The following is a 19,453-nucleotide window of genomic DNA, read 5'->3' as shown; positions in this document are numbered from 1 at the left end:
TAGAGTTACTAGACTGGACGCTGATGTAATTTTTTGGATCTAATGGATTTCGGGTTGAATGCAGGTGTTGTCCCAAAAATCCTTTCTTATCATACCTCTTCAATGAAGGGTAATGATGAAATTTTTCGTATATAGGAATAGTTCAGTACTTATAAAATCCGCTATATAAGATTTAGAATTCATTAAATTAAAAAAAATGCTACAAGCTCTAATCTCCAGTTAAAATCAACTTCAAGTAAGACCAAGTCTCGATGAGCTTCACAATGAAAGTATTGATTCCAATATGATGTTGAAACCATCTAAATTGTGTATATCATATATTAATAAAATTTAGGTTACCTTTCTTGTTGTTTAGATTTGTTGTAGTTGTGTGGATATTTCATTTAAGAATTATCGTTGTTCATTAAGAACGAATGCCACGTAAATGTGAATGCAAGTATATCCGGCCAATTTAGCCAGTTGAAAGTATGAGTTGTTGGAATATTATGTATATATGTCACACCAGTTCTACACGTCGATAGTATGGGATGATAATAACAAAACACTCGATTTAACTAGCACTGTAATTAATATTATCGAGTCTGAAGAAATTAAACGTCATGCTTGCTACTCACAGACATAAGATATTTTTTGAGACATTGTTATCCATGTCCCATCGCCTTAACATCACTGAATGCATAAATTGAATTTTGTTTATCATTGTTACTGGATGCTTTGGTTTGGCAACTCTAGAGCCATCTCCATATGCACCTTATTTGCGATGTCACTTCTATTTGGCAAAGAAAACTTGTCTTTTTAAATTATTATATGTTTTTTTTTTTTTTTTTTTTTTTTTGGTATGTTTGATTTGTTATCCTCACACTAGTGGAAAATGGGTTTTATAAGTCTGACTGGGCTTTATGAATAAGACTACCCGGAGCTTTATTTACATAACGGGCTTCCAAAGGTAGTCCTTTTTGATGGAAAAGTAAATCAAGTTTCGGTAACAAACGTAATACAAGAGGGTAGTTTAGGAAATAAATTGAAATCCACATGGAGTTATATTAAGACTGTTAGAAGTAATTCTTTTAATGGTCCGCACCTCTAGAAACAAAGCATCTCTCCATCGAAGACTTTATCTCCCTCAATTATCTCTCTCTGGTTCACTTCTCTCCATTAATTCTCCAAGTTCTCTCTCACTTATAACCCTAAATCTCGCTTCCACATGATGAAACACTAGAGTAATTTCAGCCTTAGCTTAACGATCATCCCGACTGTCACTTTAACAAACACCATAGTAAGTTTCAGATCTGTATATTATAGTTTTAATTTTTGTTGTTTTATAAGCTCTTTCTTGTCGATCTAAGATGAGGGTCCCTTTTCTTCTTGTTGTTTGTTGTTTCAATTTAAGGGTTTAAAGTTTTTTTTTCCGAAGTTTTTGCTGGTTAGGGATTTTGGGGTTTTGTTTTGCTATTTAGGGATTGATAATTATTGAGTTGATTTTCGGTTTAGATTCAACTGTGAGAGTGATTTTTGAGTTGAATGTTTTGGTTTAAGTTCTAATTTTTCTTTAAGTATAATTATTTTTTACTGTTGTATAAAGAGTTACGGTTAATTCGATTATGCTATTTATGCAATTTTTGATTTGGGGACTTCTCTTTTCTTCCGTGAGAAGTGTATAAATGTAGATCTGTAGGGAAGTGTTTGTATTGTTGGGGTAATGGGGTGAACTAGTGAAAGGGCTTTATTCTTTGTGTTTGATTTATTTAGACCTAAATATAAAATGTTGTCCCATCGTTCTGTACTAGGATACTAATGAAGTTCTTAAAGCTTTCAGAATAATAACTAAGAGAACCTTAACCCCTGTTCTTATTTATCAACTAAGATACTGTTAAAACTTTGTATCTTTGTGTATAACCATTACCTAACTTTGCTGGGATTTTGTTGTTGTAGGATATCTTATGTTGAAGGTGAATATTACAAACAAGGGTTTAACCCACCTAATGCGGGTTTAGTCCTCGGGGGAGTTGGGTGTAGTTCAGTTTTTACCCGTTAGTCGTGGGGGAGTTCGAAGGAGTCTCTCAAAATCCTCGTTAGTCGTGGGAGAGTTTAGAAGAGTCTCTGAAACTCCCTAGAAAACCACGTTAGTCGTTAGGGAGTTTCAAAGAAACTCTTGAACTCCCTGTTAGTGGTAAAACCCAAGAATGTTAGCGAGTTGGTTGTTTTGGGGAATTCTGGGGAGTTTACAGTGTAATTTTTCCTCATTACAAATCTCTCAAAAGAGTAGAGATTTTGGAAGAGTCTCCCAAACTCCCTAAACTCAAAAAACCAAACTCTCAAACTCCTTACATTCTATTACACTCCCTCAAAATCCCCAAGATTCACAATACATTAAACTCCACCCAACTCATCCGTGGACCAACCCCCTGTAAAATTTCATCAATAAACTAGGGAGCAGAGAAATGGGGAAGAGCCGGAAGAAGATATTTGATGGTGAAGGAATGGGTAACTGTGGATGGCTAATGGTACTCTATTTTGACGTGAATGGGCATCATTTGGATTTAGGTAAAGAGTAAACAGATTATTTGAATAGTTTGTTGATGACTAATGTTAGTGATTAATTTAATGCGTACGAAGTATTCAGTGAAATGTTTTTATGATAAATTGTTTGGTCGGATTTATTATGGATGTCTTGTATTGAAAGTTTAAGTATCAACTATCATTGGTTATATAGTGATACGTTTGATCCCTTTACCTTGGTAGCTATTATTATAGAGGCGAAATTCAGAATAATAATAGACGAAAACACTTAGAAAACAGAGACACAAGAAAGTAATTCGAAGAAAAATATCTTCTCTAGATTATGAACAAGAAAACGATTACAATTCTCTCTTTGTTACGCTCACAATCTTCTCTAAACAGTGGATCAACCTTAATTTTTTGCTAAGCTTGCACAAGTATTGTTCCAAGCTTTCTCTAGGTTTTCTGTATCTAGTATTTGTTCTTAGCTATTAGGCAAAGCTCTATATTTATAGTCTTCATCGTACTCAGCCGACCAAGGACTTCTATAGGAATATATTTCCTAAACTAAGAGTATTGCCTAAAACAAAACTCTTCCCTGACTAGGAATTCTGTCTAAACAAGGATTCCTGCCTAGAATAAGATTCTTCACCCAACTTAGCTTGAGGTTAACTAAGTTTCCTAAAGGAGTACGGATACACCAGTATCATATAGATCTTTATGCATAAGGCTATTTGCATTTATACTAGTCAGGGAGCCCCTTTGTGGTTATTTTGGAGTAACGCCAACTTGCCCACATAAAGATAAAGGGCATTGTTCCTAAACTTCACTGATTTCCAACTGTTCTTATTTCAGGTACCCATACGAAGCTATCTTTGTGGTCCCTTCTGATGGACATGTTCTTCTTTTTAGAAAGAATTCCAAGATATGCATAAATAGATTGCACGTTTTTTTTTTCATTATTTTGATCATCTCATTTGTCTTGATTTGGTTGTGCTTATGTCCTGCTATTGGCGTGACTCAAGAAAGGGTATATTAAGATATAAGGCATTGTTCCTAAACTTCACTAATGTCAAACTTTTCTTATTTTAGGTACCCATACAAAGCTATCTTTGTTGTCATTTTTGATGGGTATGTTCTTCTTTTTAAAAAGAATCCCAAGGTATGCATCAATAGATTTCATGTTTTATCGTTATTTTGATAATCTCATTTGTTTTTATTCGGTTGTGCTTATGTCCTGGTGTTTGCGTGACTCAAGAAAGGTTATATATATACAACATGGAATACTGAACTCTTCCACGGGGTGAGGCACCATTTTTTTCTCCCAATTGGGTTCTTTTATTATTAAGACTTTTGTGATTATGTTATTTATGAGTTGAAGTAGTCATGATTGATCAACTTGCAACTATAGAATCTTCTGCTGCGATGTGATGGGTGATGTTGTAAGGGAGGATAAGGCTACACTAATATATACCGTGTTACATGCTTGTTGTTTATGTAGTAAATCTCCATTAACATTGATCACGGTATAGAAAAGTTACAACTATTACATTCATGTCCTATTTTAGGCGATTGCATTTGATACTTACATTTGCAATCACCTTTTTCAAACACACACTAAGTCTAATTGTGTTAAACCTTCATTGTTATACAAGAGCTGACGGCTACGTGATACATTGTGTCCAACTTCTCTGTTGTTGCAGGGACGTCGTTCCTAGTTCAGTTGCCATGTCAGTGGAGCTAACTTCAATTATCATATTATGTTTTTTTTTAAGAACCTACACTTCTAATTCAGGTTCTCAATGCAGCTTATCCCAAAATCTCTCTCGAGGTTAATATTCCCTTGCTTGTCCTGTTATTATGTCCATAGAAATTTTCTCTCGCAGATTTGTGAAATGTCTAATTTATGTTTGTTGTCTTGTGTATGTGCAGAAGTTGATGTTGAAACCCTGAAGACTATGGTGATGAAATCCAATTGTTTGCAAGAAATTGACCTTACAGATTGTGAAGCTCTGATGACTTCTATTTGTGAAGTTTTCAGTGGTGAGGGTGGTTTCCCGGTACTCAAGTCACCGGTCCTCAATAACTGAAAGGTTTGTGTAAACTAATATATAATAATCTTAACATGCTTACTGGTTGATTTATTGGTACTTACTGAACATGACTTCAACTTTCCGCAGAGTCTAACCGCAGTAAAATTCAGCCGTACGTCCCTTGTTGGTTACTGAGGCATGACCTCTAACTCAAATGCCCTTAAACAAGTCCATTTACATGGTTGTGATCATCTTGAACGAGCATCATTTTTCCATGTACATTAATTTCTTTGTTTGTCTTGTTACGACAAAGTATATTACATATTGATATCTCTTTATGCAATTCTCCATGTCCAATTAGAATCTATTAACGGACCAAATTATTTTTTTGTGTGCTATTGTAAGTTGTTCTTTGGTCTCTTAATTTAGGTATACACTCTAAATTGGATGAACTTGACATTGCAGGACCTCTGACGGTGCTGCTGATTTAAGTGATGTCGTGTTTTATCTGATGCATCCATTCGCTTGCCCCGTATGATAGCGTTGGATTCTTCTTTTTGTGGGTAATGCTATTTAATTTCTCTTCATTTTATTTTGTTCTTTCATTAAGGTGTTGTGCTGAATCTAATATTTGTTATTTGACAGCCAACTTAAAGATGATTGCTTGCCTGTTGATAGACGCATTTATGTGTCTATTTTGATCTCAATTGCATGTATTGTTAGTGCTCGATTTTGTACTTATTTGACTATTTATGTGTTTGTAGGTGTTTTCGGAGAAATAAGCTTTTGCGTCGAAATTGGCTCGAAAAGTGGAATTTGCACACCCGGAGGATAATTACTAAATGGACCCCCTAATTTGGATACAGGGAACTTCAATTTATAAGGGGCACCTACTGTTAATTACACCCCAGAGCATCCTAGTGCTAAAGACACCCCGGTTCGGTTAGGGGGACACCATCTTCCCCATTTGAAAAATCGAATTTGGCGGGAAGATTTTATACTCGTCCGTGTCGCGTCTGCATACTGCATGAATTTGCTGGATCGAGTTTGGTGAGTTTTTGTCGGATTTTTCTCGCTGGAAAGGATTGGTTTGGGCTTGTTAAATCCAAACAGGATTGGTAATTGGATTGGGTTCGAAAAAAGGAGAAAATTTCTACAGAATCTCAACAAAACAGGGGACAATATATATCGGGCTTATGAGAAAAGAATAAAGGTGCATACCGATCGGTTTGAGTTTGTTGCGACAAGGCAGGGATGAGTGACGTATTGGAATCAAAAAGAAGGTATGAAATCTGAGTGACGTATTGGAATCAAAAAGAAGGTATGAAATCTTCTGTATATTTTAGTTTGATAAAACAGGGAAGGTGAGCTATTAAGGGTTTGTGTTGATTCCAAATATGGAAGTTACATGTGGAGATAAGGCTAGGATATCTTCGTGAGATTTGTTTCTATCCTAGGAAAGTTTGACAACTTACAGACGCGTAGAGAAGAGAAGAAATAGCCAAGTCCCGTGACTTTTGGCCGAGAAAAAAAAAAGAATTAGGGTGGAAGAGATTTCCGCGTATATTTTGGGTCCTGTGGTGTATATATAGCTTGGCTGAGGTTCAGAGGAAAAGTCGAGAGTCGGAGGTAGTTGCGGAGTAAAAACGAGAGCTGCAGAGACGAGTTCCATCAACAGCAGTCGAGAGGTAGAAGAACAGGCCGTCACCTTTTCTTTCGAACTGTAACAGTTTTGCAACATTTACTTCTGTTAGGGTCTTCTCTGTAACACTCTTCTCTGTAACAGTGGGTTCTGTAACAATTATAACTGTTACAAACCCGCTGCTTCATACCTCTTCTTCAATAAAACACCTTTTTGAGCTATGGATTATTATTTTGAGCGTGTTTTCACCATGAAGAGCTAAACCCAACACTGGGATGACGGAGGAAGCCATTCTCTATGCCTGTGGTAAATTTATTTAATTCCTGTATAACTTTTGCACTATTTTAAATTGATTCATGATTTTTCTTAATTGATTGTGATTTTGTTTGATGACGTATTCTTGGTCTTAGTATTTTTGATACGTCATGCTTGTGATTTACAGTCAATCTTTTATAAAATCTACCTTGGCAAAGAATAAAGAGTCAATATTTATTATGTTATGAGCTATAATTGTTTGGAATTGATAGTTGAACCACATGAATATGAGAATCGGTGGAATCTTGAGTCTCAGTACCTCTCGATATCGTGACAGTATTTTGTATATATTTTCTAGTATTAAGTCTAAAATCAATCTCTACAAGTCTTTGAACGAACTTTATTTACCACTTGAAAAACGACATCAATTTTTGGCGCCGCCGACGCGGACTTGTATTTAGATTTGTTTTAGGTTTCTTTTTCTTTTTTGTTCTTTTTTACGCGTTTTGGTATTTTTCGATTCTTTTCAGATTTGGAGCGAAGCTACAAGGGAAGAAAAAATGTTATAAAAGGAAAGCATCGCCAAAGAAGGAAAGAAAAGAGGAATCCGAAAGGAGTGAAGAAGAAGATTTTGTATATAGTTATTTTGTTTTATTTTCAGAAACTGTAAATATGGTGTTATTTTTGTAAATTTTCTTTTCCTTTTTGGACATTTTTATTTTTGGACTTTTTGGACATTATTTTTAAACCCTAAGGAAGGGTCGAAATTAAATATCAACTGTTTGCAGGGAAGGACGACAGTTACGATACCGTCTCGGCCCCTCGGGTTCGTACGCTGACATCAGAGTCGATGGCCTGAGTCGACTTCAACGGTTCCTCGCCCGTCTGGTACGGGAGGTAAGATTCTATCCACCCACGAATCCCCTGTCAGTGGGTTTTATTTTGTGTGACAACTCACACCCCTGCAATAGAATGTCGAACTGGTATTACAATAGCCAATACAACGAATATCAGACTGAGTTTCAAAATGGACGTTACTACTTTGACCATAGTGTAAATAATGGTTGGGAACATCAGCCTTTTGAAGGTTATGGTCCATACCATGGTGAGCTCAATTACTATCCACACGCCAACCGGTCATACGAGCAAAATTCCTCTCTACTAGAGTCAACGCGTAAGTTAGCTGAGTCGACACGTAAGTTAACAGAAATGAATAACTTAGTTATGGACGAAAGCAATGCAACGAGTGAACTTTCTTTCCTAGATTCAATCAGGAAGTCATGTAAGTCGACTCAAAATATTTTGTTAGAGGCCCGGAACATAAGTGCTCTTAATTTCCAATATAGTATTTCCAATAGTACCTTTGAAAATGAAGATAGTTATTCACATAATCAAGATGACGAGGATAAAATTGGTAACACTACTTGTTTAGATGAGGTTCAACCATTTTCATGTTATTATAATGATGATTATGATGAGGATAGTGTTGATGAAGAATTTGAAATAAGTAGGCATAGTGATCAGGAATTTGTTACTCCAATTGAGCTTAATAATGATAATTTTTCTAGTTCAAATCTAAATAATTTTAATAATTATTCAACTATTCAAAATGACGAGGATTTGACTAGAGGTACCCCCGTTTTAGACGATGTAGTATTTCCTTTTGATTACGAAGTTAATAATGGTTTAGAGGAACGAGTTTCTTCTGAGAATATTGTTTTAGAGTCTAGTGATTTAGAAACATTAGCCTTAGACAAAGAAAGTGAACTCGTAGAGATGAGTGAGGATGAACCTGACTTAGAAGAATCAATTGACCATTTTCAGGAATCAAATGACCTTGAAATTAGGGAAGTTGTAACTAGTCATTCTAGAGACACTGAAAACTCTAAGTTTGGGGGTGATTATCATTCTCCATGTGTTTTAACTATTAGAAAGGTCCCTCACTTGGGACTTGACATATGTGCCTCAACCATTTTACAAGATTATCTTCATGCACGTTTTCCTGAACCTAGTGATGTCCATAAGGAAGTTCAGTTGTTAGAAACCCATCCTCTGGTTGATGTGGTTTATCCAGGCTATGATACCCAGATTGACTTTGTTTTCCCACCAAATATTTTTCACCAATTGTGGGAACGTATAAGTTTCATATGTGTCAATTATTAAGTTTTGAGACTAAACCTAATTACTTTAGGAGATTAGGGTCGACACATTTGTTTAAGGAAGACCACCACTCTCATTGTGGTCAGTTATGTGAGTCAAAACTGATTGACTTTAAGGATCCACAATTATTCTGGTTATTATTATGTGCTTCTAAGTTTTTACTTGAGTTTTTCCAGACTCTAATACCTGAACCGGGCCTTAGCTTTGAGGAATTTCAGCGCTTGAGACCCTTTCATAGAGCCTGAACCTGAACCACAGCTAGATGTAGTTGTCTTAAACAGGAAACTAGACAAGGGTGCGCTTTGTTAATTTTCTTTGCATGTTGCAGATTCCTTTTACTTGTGATAGCTCTATTTGGTTTTGATGACCCACAGATATTTCGGCTATTACTTTATGATACGAGGTGATTAATCCTTTCTTATGTCTGGCTGAAGACGTTAAACTTAGCACTTCTTGGGAGGTAACCCAATCTCATGCAACACGGTAATATCTTTTCTTATCTCTTTTGCTTCAAATGGTAACAGTTTATCCTTGTTCATGCTTTTAATTTTATCTTTAGAACATTGAGGACAATGTTAGATTTAAGTTTGGGGGTATGGGAGAAACTTTTTAGTTGCAATAAATAAACTCCAGAGCCTAGAAATTTATGCCTATTAAGGATTGCGCTAACCAATCTAAGTGGATGGAAGCATTTTGGTTGTAGGAGTTGAGGAACCAATCTGATTAGATGGAAACATCTAAAGAGTCTATTCATAAGAGCACAAAGCTCAGGTGTTAGAAATAACATGGTAGTTTCGCCATATCTCGTTGAGTCCTTTTCACTTCTATTTTTATTTTTCTTTTTAAATATGTTTTTAAGTGATTTGGTGGGGCTCACGATTCAAGTTGTTACCACTGCTAGGGTGAAATAGAGTGATTGAGATACCACAAAAAAAAAATTGAAAAAAAAAGAGGTGAAAAAAAAGAAAAAGAAAGAGTTGAAGAAAAAAAAAAGACCAGACCAACCGGAATAAATTCAATAAAGTCGACCACTGGAACCCTTGTATATGCCAGTTGTGTTGACCTAGAGTTAGGATTATCGACCATTGGTTCCCTTGTATATGCTAGTTGTGTTGATATTAGTCAGACTAGTATCTCAGTCCATTAGGATAGGTTTATTTTGGCAGTGGCCTTCAGAAAGATATGAGAAACACCATTCACCTTAGTCAACATCGAAAACCATCTATGTTTTTCTCTATATCCATCTTCTTGATCCATCCATGTGATAAGTTTGACTCCGGATATTGATGTCCATAGTGCGACTATCTGAGTAGAGCTCTGTCACTTTATATGAATTTTAGTATGCTTGAGTGCAAACTCGTGTACAACAATTGGAATTTCGCATCAGGGTATTTCCTCCTGTATTCAATAAGTATGCCAACCAATGAGATTCTTTAGTGCCTTCAAAGGTTCTGCGTAGATAGCTAAGGTCTGTAGTAAAGGTTTTGTGGGTATATCGCTTGTAAGCCCTCCCGAGACTATAACTCGGCCACTAGGGCCACCTAGGGGTTTAAAGGCTTGTTGCATGCGCTAAATGCAACCGACGATGCCTGCGACACTGAGTTAGGATTTTATTTTCTAGATTTGATTTGCTCTAGGACTAGCAAATAATAAGTTTGGGGGTATTTGATAGACGCATTTATGTGTCTATTTTGATCTCAATTGCATGTATTGTTAGTGCTCGATTTTGTACTTATTTGGCTATTTATGTGTTTGTAGGTGTTTTCGGAGAAATAAGCTTTGGCGGCGAAATTGGCTCGAAAAGTGGAATTTGCACACCCGGAGGATAATTACTAAATGGACCCCCTAATTTGGATAAAGGGCACTTCAATTTATAAGGGGCACCTACTGTTAATTACACCCCAGAGCATCCTAGTGCTAAAGACACCCCGGTTCGGTTAGGGGGACACCATCTTCCCCATTTGAAAAATCGAATTTGGCGGGAAGATTTTATACTCGTCCGTGTCGCGTCTGCATACTGCATGAATTTGCTGGATCGAGTTTGGTGAGTTTTTGTCGGATTTTTCTCGCTGGAAAGGATTGGTTTGGGCTTGTTAAATCCAGACAGGATTGGTAATTGGATTGGGTTCGAAAAAAGGAGAAAATTTCTACAGACTCTCAACAAAACAGGGGACAATATATATCGGGCTTATGAGAAAAGAATAAAGGTGCATACCGATCGGTTTGAGTTTGTTGCGACAAGGCAGGGATGAGTGACGTATTGAAATCAAAAAGAAGGTATGAAATCTTCTGTATATTTGGTAGTTTGATAAAACAGGGAAGGTGAGCTATTACGGGTTTGTGTTGATTCCAAATATGGAAGTTACATCTGGAGATAAGGCTAGGATATCTTCGTGAGATTTGTTTCTATCCTAGGAAGAGTTTGACAACTTACAGACGCGTAGAGAAGAGAAGAAATAGCCAAGTCCCGTGACTTTTGGCCGAGAAAAAAAAAAGAATTAGGGTGGAAGAGATTTCCGCGTATATTTTGGGTCCTGTGGTGTATATATAGCTTGGCTGAGGTTCAGAGGAAAAGTCGAGAGTCGGGGGTAGTTGCGGAGTAAAAACGAGAGCTGCAGAGACGAGTTCCATCAACAGCAGTCGAGAGGTAGAAGAACAGGCCGTCACCTTTTCTTTCGAACTGTAACAGTTTTGCAACATTTACTTCTGTTAGGGTCTTCTCTGTAACACTCTTCTCTGTAACAGTGGGTTCTGTAACAATTATAACTGTTACAAACCCGCTGCTTCATACCTCTTCTTCAATAAAACACCTTTTTGAGCTATGGATTATTATTTTGAGCGTGTTTTCACCATGAAGAGCTAAACCCAACACTGGGATGACGGAGGAAGCCATTCTCTATGCCTGTGGTAAATTTATTTAATTCCTGTATAACTTTTACACTATTTTAAATTGATTCATGATTTTTCTTAATTGATTGTGATTTTGTTTGATGACGTATTCTTGGTCTTAGTATTTTTGATACGTCATGCTTGTGATTTACAGTCAATCTTTTATAAAACCTACCTTGGCAAAGAATAAAGAGTCAATATTTATTATGTTATGAGCTATAATTATCTGGAATTGATAGTTGAACCACATGAATATGAGAATCGGTGGAATCTTGAGTCTCAGTACCTCTCGATATCGTGACAGTATTTTGTATATATTTTCTAGTATTAAGTCTAAAATCAATCTCTACAATTCTTTGAACGAACTTTATTTACCACTTGAAAAACGACATCGACAAAGCTTGAGATAGGAAAACTTGCGAGTTTGACAAAGCGATGCTCTAAATATCTCAGTATTTGCTAATTTTAGTGATACAACTATCACTACATATGGATTCAATAAAATAAACCTTCCATCTCAATGCCCATCATACTTGATTTCTTGAATCTTCAACATCTGTTTGAATTCTTCGTACTTCAAGTTTTTCTATGATTCTGCATATGACCGTGTCCGCACCTTTATTGTTGAAGGTCCGTAGCGAATAACAACTTATGAAAATACTGGTTTAGAGATTTTCTAAATTGACAATAATCAATCTTTTTATAGCATCTCTCGGCCGAACTCATAATTTTTGCTATCTCAAGCTTGTTTGTCAAGGTTAGATGTACAACATTATATCTTGATTTTTGTTTTACTAAATTCAAGTGTCGGATAGTATTAGAGTATGGTAGTTGAGTATCAGAAATTACTGAATAATCCTTGAAGATTGAATAAAAAACGAAGGAATTTGCGAGAACTTCATCAACTAAGATGTATGTGAAGATTGACATATCATATTTACTCACGAAATTTACCATTATAGATAATACTGTTATTGGGAAAATTAGAACTAGCATTGTTATTTTAGTTTTCGATTATTGATTAAATTGACTGACAGTTGTTAAACCTTGACTGCACCTAGTTTGTTTATTCTGAGAACTTTCTCTTCTGATATAAGGTCACTCGAACTAGATCAGGGATTAACGCTAGTTCAATTCTATTTTTAGACTTGATGACAGGCTTGTGATCATCCATTGTTAACAGATTCCGTTCTGTGTGTGATCGATCACTGATAGGGTGTAGAATACACCTTCTTTAATATCTATTGGTTATGCTTTCTTTGTTACTTTTCGTGAGAATTATGTATTTTACGAGTGTTTTTGAGTTATTAGGTACTCTGGAGTCGCACGGAGGAAAAGAAGAAGTAATCACCCAATTTGAGCATTAATGGCAAAAAGGTATCACTTCTAGGGCAAACACTATCAGGAGCCGACCTAAGGTCAAGGGACGACTCTTTTGGATGAGTACTAAACACAGACCAGCTGAGGTTAAGGGGGCTGCCAGCTGGGTGGTTCTTATACATTTGGGTGGATAAATCCAACCCGCTCTACAACCCTAAATTCGAGAGTTTCTTTCTCGCACTCATTCATTCACTCAATCTTTTTACACCAGAAATTGAGAAACAAAACCAGACAGCGGCTGCGTCTGAAACCAAGAGGTGAAAATTTGAGATCGAGAAATGGAACTCAGGGAGAAAAAATTGAAGACAGTGATGAAAAGATAAAGTGGGTGTTTGTTGTTAAAACAAGATTTTGAAGCTGCAGATAATGGGTTATGTGTGGGTGGTGGTTGCAGTTATTACAAAGAAAGATGGGTTTGATTTGATTTAGGAATTGGCAGTGGAGTTGAGATTGAATCTGAGACAAGGAGAAGATGGTGGTTACCGTAATGGGTTTATGGTTGTGAACTATAGCAACAAAAGTATATGGAGATGCTGCCTTGTCAAGAATGGTGGTTGAAGTGATAAAGAGAAGTGGGTTGTCTCAGAAATTGCAGTTGTGGGTTTTGATAATTTAAGGTTATCCTGTGAATTGAAGGGCTGAGTTGATGTTGATTACAAGGAAGAATGAAGCTGCAGGAATGAACAAAATGGTTTATTGAACTGTGTAAATGAATGTTAGGACTCTGTGGAGGAATTGAAGCAGAAAGAGGCCTGAATTTGGCCTGGAAATGCCCAGAAAACAAAGGAGACTATGTCAGATTTTCTACTCCAACGAGTCAACTCGTTGCCGCCGACGACCGATCCGACTCAGCGAGTCAGACCACTCAGCACTGACTAGACAGCTGATTGGGATGACTCTCTCCTCCCTTGACTTTCTTTGACTAACGGTTTGACCGTTATGACTGTTAATATTTAAGGGAACCGTGACGAAATATTCCATCGACGACAGAACTCCAGTGGCCGGCGGTGACTTTTTGGCCGGATTCCGGTGATCCCGAGAACTTTTCAGACTACCCAAAGTTGCAGAATTTTGTGAAGAGTATTCTAGACTCATGGGTGTGAAGAGTTAGATTTGGGAATTGGACGAAAACTTGGAAGCTTTGGAGAATTGGACTTGAAATTGGAATTAGGCTCAAATTGGGAAAGTGGTGTTATTATGAGAAAGGGATTCTTTTCCTACAAGGATTGGAAAGCATTGAATCCTATAAATAAAGGAGTTTTCTACAACTTTATACACACATCTACTTTGGAGAAGGAGTTAAAATGCACAAGGATTGGAGGAAGGAGCAACCAACATCTTTACAATAAGTTCTTCTTTCTTCTTTAATTATTATTATTATTATGTGAACTCCAAACTATGAGTAGCTAATTTTGTTATTGATTGAAGATGAATTCCTAGTTCATAACATGATTTGAGTTTTTATTTTAAAATCTACCTTGAAGTTTTTCACATGATTATCGTTTGTTTTTACTAATAGGAATGTTTATACATTCATGGTTGATTGATAGATTGTTTAGGTGGCCAACTAAATTGATTTGTTATTCAATCTAAAGCTAGTATAAGTTAGGGAATACATAATCGTTCTCGACACTTTACTCAAGTAGAAAACACAAGACCTTGCAGAGGGATTATGTGGAGCAATTGTGTGTGAAAACAACGCTAGAAAGTGGACCAACCCCCCCCCCCCCCCCCCCTTTGTGACAATTTTACAACTAAAAATCTCTTGCTCCTCGTGGGAACGAACTTAACTGCCACCATATTACTTGTTAATTGAGTGGAAAAATATTCACTAATTTGTTGTGGTAACGACTCGCATCAAATTTTGGCGCCGCTGCCGGGAAGCAGCGGGCAATTTTAGTTGTTTTATTTTTCTTTTTGCTTTATTCTTGTTTCAGGTACTATATCTTTGGTGAATGCTTAAAGAGGGAAAACCGAGTCCAATTGGTATACGTATTCGATCCGGCACTCTACTAAAGGACTTCATTCGAGCGGTTAACACTCTGCTTCCTCCTTCTTCATCAAGTGAATTCGCAGATTCGGACATAGAAGAAGAAGCAATGGGTGATCGTACAGTCAAGGACCTAGCTTCTCACAAGCTCGATACACAACAATGGTGTATTCAAACTAACTCAACCTTCGAGATCAATCCGGGGTTGATTAGAGAGTTACCAAAGTTTCATGGCATGGTGAATGAAGATCCAAACAAACATCTTATGGACTTCTATACCATAGTTATGGCCATGCTTCCACCAGAGACTAGTGATGATGAAACAATGTTGAAATATTTTCCGTTCTCTTTGGCGGGCAATGCTAAGGAATGGTTGTATTATTTTCCTTCCGGAAGTATCACAACGTGGAATGGGATGAAGAAACTTTTTCTCGAGAGATATTTTCCTGCATCAAAAGCTACTCAAATTCGCAAGGAGATTTGTGGGATGAAGCAAAATGTGGGAGAGTCATTGTATGAATGTCGGGAGCGATACAAGAGATTGGTAGCAAGCTGTCCACACCATCAATTCAGTGACGTTATAATACTCCAATACGTCTACGAAGCTCTCCAACCAAGTGATAGATCTCTTATTGATGCCGCGGGTGGTGGTGCACTAGTGAACAAGACGGTGACCCAAGCTACCGAGTTGATTGAAAGTATGGCTGCAAACTCGCAACAATTCTACACAAGAGAAGAACCAATGGTTAGGCGAGTGCATGAAGTTGGTGATTTCTCATCACACCTTGATCAAAGGATGAGGAGCATATAGAGGTAGTGCAACGAATGGTCGCGGTAATTATTCCGGATGATGAGACCGAACAAGTAAATGCTTTATATCCGAATCAAAGGCCATGGTACGATCCATACTCCAATACTTACAATCCCGGTTGGAAGGATCATCCTAACTTTAGTTATGCAAACAAGAAAGCGGTGGCTCTTAATCCATATGTGCAACAAGGTGGATTCCAACAATCACGCTTTCAACCTCAACAACAATTCCAACCACAACAATTCAAGGAGTAAGATTCTTCGAATGATGACAAATTCAATGTGATAATGCAAAGCATGCAAGGTCTCATGATAGACGCATTTATGTGTCTAATTTATCCTCAGTGTCTCTATTGTTAGTGCTTGATTTTTTACTTATTATGGTGTTTTTATGTTTGTATAGGTGTTCTTGGAGAAATACACTTGTGTGGACAAAGTTTCTCGAATAGTGATGCTTGCACCTCTCTGAGAAAATTAATAAAGGCACCTGCACTTTGGATAGGGGCACCACCTTCTTCTTCATTTTCAAACAGAATATTGGCGAGAAATTTGGGTTTCAACAGTAAAGGATTTACAATTTTTAAGACAAGAATATCTTCTTCCTTATAAACAGGAAATCTATGAGTATTAATTACCAGAGTTTTGAAAAAAACGAAGTTATCTTCTATTAAACATGAAGGATATCTTAGAGGATTTTCTCTTGGATTTGATTCAGCGAATTAAAGAAGACTTGGGTATAATAAAGAAATTTAGAGAATATAAAGAAGAAGAAAAATTCTTGAAGATATTTTTAATTAAAAAGAAGAAGATTTTGGAGTTATGGAAGAATATATTTGATTAATGGGTTTGTGTGTATAAATAGAGAGCAAGAGAGCACAACCAAGGGAGAGGGGGTGAGCCGGTAGCCAGTTTCACAATTTTCTTTTATTTCCTCTATTTAGTTTTCTTTGTAATAATGAGGAGCTAAACCCAATCCTTGGGGCAATGAGGAAGCTATTTACGCATGAATTATTTGGTAACTATTATATTTTCTCTAATATTTAATTATAATTCGCTCAATCACTGCTTTTGCAGAGTTTTTAATTGTTTGCATAATTTTCTTCATTAGTTGTGATTCAATTAGATAGGTTATGCTTTGATTAGATATTCTATGCTTAGGGGATACAATTAATTTTTGAGAATTTGCATGATTATTTGTAAGTTAAGAAAACAAGGGACTTAAAGATAATTAGAGTTTTGGGTTATTTACCATCATTCATTCATGTGTAATAGTGGAATCAGTGTCTTGGTTATTTTCTCGTATCTTGAAATCAAATTTTTAGTTTTCTTGGTTAAGTCTAAATTCTTTTGCTTTCACAAGCCTCAACGAATCTTTTTACTACAACATTATTGAGTCACATCAATTTTTGGCACCGCCGACGCGGACTTGTCTTTAGGCTAGAGTTTTTAGATTTTTTTTCTTCTTTTTTTAGGTTTTTTTTTTGTTCTTCTTTACGCTTTTGGGTTTTTGTCTTTTCCTTACAGAATTTGGAATTTGGAGCGAAAGAAAATTTTGCCAAAGCTTTTGGTGAATACTTGAAGACTTGGAGTAAAAGGCAAAGCGAAAGGAGCGAAAGAAGAGGATTTTTTTTATATATAAAAAAGAGAGAAAAAAAAGAGAGAGACATTTTTAATTGTTTTTATTTATTTATTATTATTATTTATCTTTTTAGACTTTCCTTTTCCCTTGTACTTTATTTTTTTGGACTTTGGACTTTAAACTTTGGGACATTATTTTTAAACCCTACGGAAGGGTAGTTTAAATATTAAACTGTTTGCAGAGAAGGACGGTGATTACGATATCACCTCGGCCCCTGGGGTTCGTACATGACATAGGAGTCGTGGCCCCAGTCGACTACAATGGTTCATCCCCCGTCTGGAACGGGAGGTAAGTTTGTCGAAACACTCGCGAATCCCCTGCTAGCGAGTTACTGTATTCCTTCGTTTACATATACGTCGAGGAACTGAATACGACTGATTTAATTTCCTAGTAAAGGGCAAGTACTGGCCATACAAGATAAGGGTTCGGATTTCATCACCGTTCTCTTCTTGCCCGCCTTAGGAAAACGAAACCAAACGCGAACCTAAGCCTAAAATTTTGACTAGAATGAGACCGATAGGGTAACGAGCTTAATAGGAAAGTCATTCGAAAAATATTCGTTACTCTTTTAAGCATACTTCAAAGTTCATGATGGTTTATGTGAGTTGAATGCGTGACTGCGCCACCTTGTAATGCGGTGAGGCCTTGGGTATCAAAGCTCCATGCAGCTTCCCTCGCCTCTATTCAACTTACTTTGACTCGGATTGATTCCGGAGGGGTTTGCTTAAATTGTAACGAATTACCTTTCGAAAGAATAGAAGCTGGTCTAGAAACAATCTAAGTGGAGCCATCATGCTTTTTGTTTGCTAGATAAAATAGGCTTGTTGTGGTCGAGTCAGCCTTCTTTGTGTTTGTTTAGAATTCCCTTGCGGTTAGGATGTCGAACTGGTAGTATAATAGCCAATACAATGAGTATCCGACTGAGCATCTTGGACATTATTCTTTTTATGACCATAGTGTGAATAATGATTGGGAACGCGAAACTTTTGAAGGTTATGGTCCATACCATTGTGAGCCCAATTACTATCCATATACCCACAGGTCATACGAGCAAAAAAATCCTTCTATTTCTCTAGAAGAGTCTCTCAAGAGTTTCAATGAGTCAACACGGAAGTTATTTATGAAAGAGACTTATAATATTCTTCTCCCAGAAGAGTCCATAGAGAGGTCAACTAAGATATCTCTAGAAGATCCCTCAAGCAATTTACTGAGAGTACAAATAGGATTGTGGAAAAACTTGCTCAGGATAGTCTTAATTTCCAGTGTAGTTTTCCCAATACCACCCTCGAAAATAAGGATAGTTTTTATTCACATAATCAAGATGACGAGGTTAGAATTGGTAACAAAACTTGTTTTGATAAGGTTCGATCATTTTCATGTTATTATAGTGATGATTATGATGAGGATAGTATTGATGAAGAACATGAAATATGTAGGCATAGTGATCAGGAATTTGTTACTCCGATTGAGCTTTGTAATGATAGTGTTGTTTCTAGTACAAATCCAAATAATTTTATTAATTATTCACCTATTCAAAAGGATGAGGATTTGACTAGAGATACCACTGTTTTAGACGATGTAGTTCATGATGCTTTAGCCTGCAGTATGTTGGATAATTCATTATTTGATGTGCCTATCAGTGAATCGAAGGAAGTAACCATGATTAACACCTTAGTTAATGAGCCTTTATATGAAACTTTCTCTGATAATCCTTTATATGATTGTGATGATGGTTTAGAGGAAAGAGTTTACGCTGAGAATATTGTTTTAGAGTCTAGCGATTTAGAAACACTAATCTTAGAAGACCATAAACTCGTAGAGATGAGCGAGGATGAACCAGACTTAGAAGAATCAATTGACCATTTTCAGGAATCTGATGACCTAGAAATTAGGGAAGTTGTGACTAGTATTTCTAGAGACACAGAAAACTCTAAGTTTGGGGGTAATTCTCCGTGTGCTTTAACTATTAGAAAGTTCCCTCGTGTAGGACTTGACATTTGTGCCTCAACCATCTTACAAGATTATCTTCATACACATTTTACCGAACCTAATGATGTCCAGAAAGAAGCTCAGTTGTTAGAAACCCATCCTCTGGTTGATGTGGTTTACCCAGGCGATAATACCCAAATTGACTTTGTTTTCCCGCCAAAAAATTT

General features: G+C 36.6%; 1 long non-coding RNA gene across 4 annotated transcripts; it reads left to right on the top strand.

Moving 5' to 3' along the window:
- The first annotated feature begins 1,083 nt into the window (after window positions 1-1,083).
- LOC113297263 lies at window positions 1,084-6,053 on the top strand. 4 transcript variants are annotated; one of them, XR_003333414.1, is made up of 9 exons: window positions 1,084-1,276; window positions 1,933-2,544; window positions 3,592-3,661; window positions 3,762-3,802; window positions 4,203-4,330; window positions 4,432-4,592; window positions 4,680-4,808; window positions 4,998-5,095; window positions 5,297-6,053. It is a non-coding gene; the product is annotated as an uncharacterized LOC113297263 (long non-coding RNA). The 4 variants fall into 4 exon arrangements; XR_003333415.1 differs by having other exon boundaries at window positions 3,758-3,802; XR_003333413.1 differs by having other exon boundaries at window positions 3,592-3,802; window positions 4,680-4,773.
- Window positions 6,054-19,453: the final 13,400 nt, after the last annotated feature.

Source organism: Papaver somniferum, chromosome 7, assembly GCF_003573695.1.
Source record: "Papaver somniferum cultivar HN1 chromosome 7, ASM357369v1, whole genome shotgun sequence".
Classification (NCBI taxonomy): Eukaryota; Viridiplantae; Streptophyta; class Magnoliopsida; order Ranunculales; family Papaveraceae; genus Papaver; species Papaver somniferum.
This window is presented reverse-complemented; position numbering and strand designations above follow the sequence as displayed.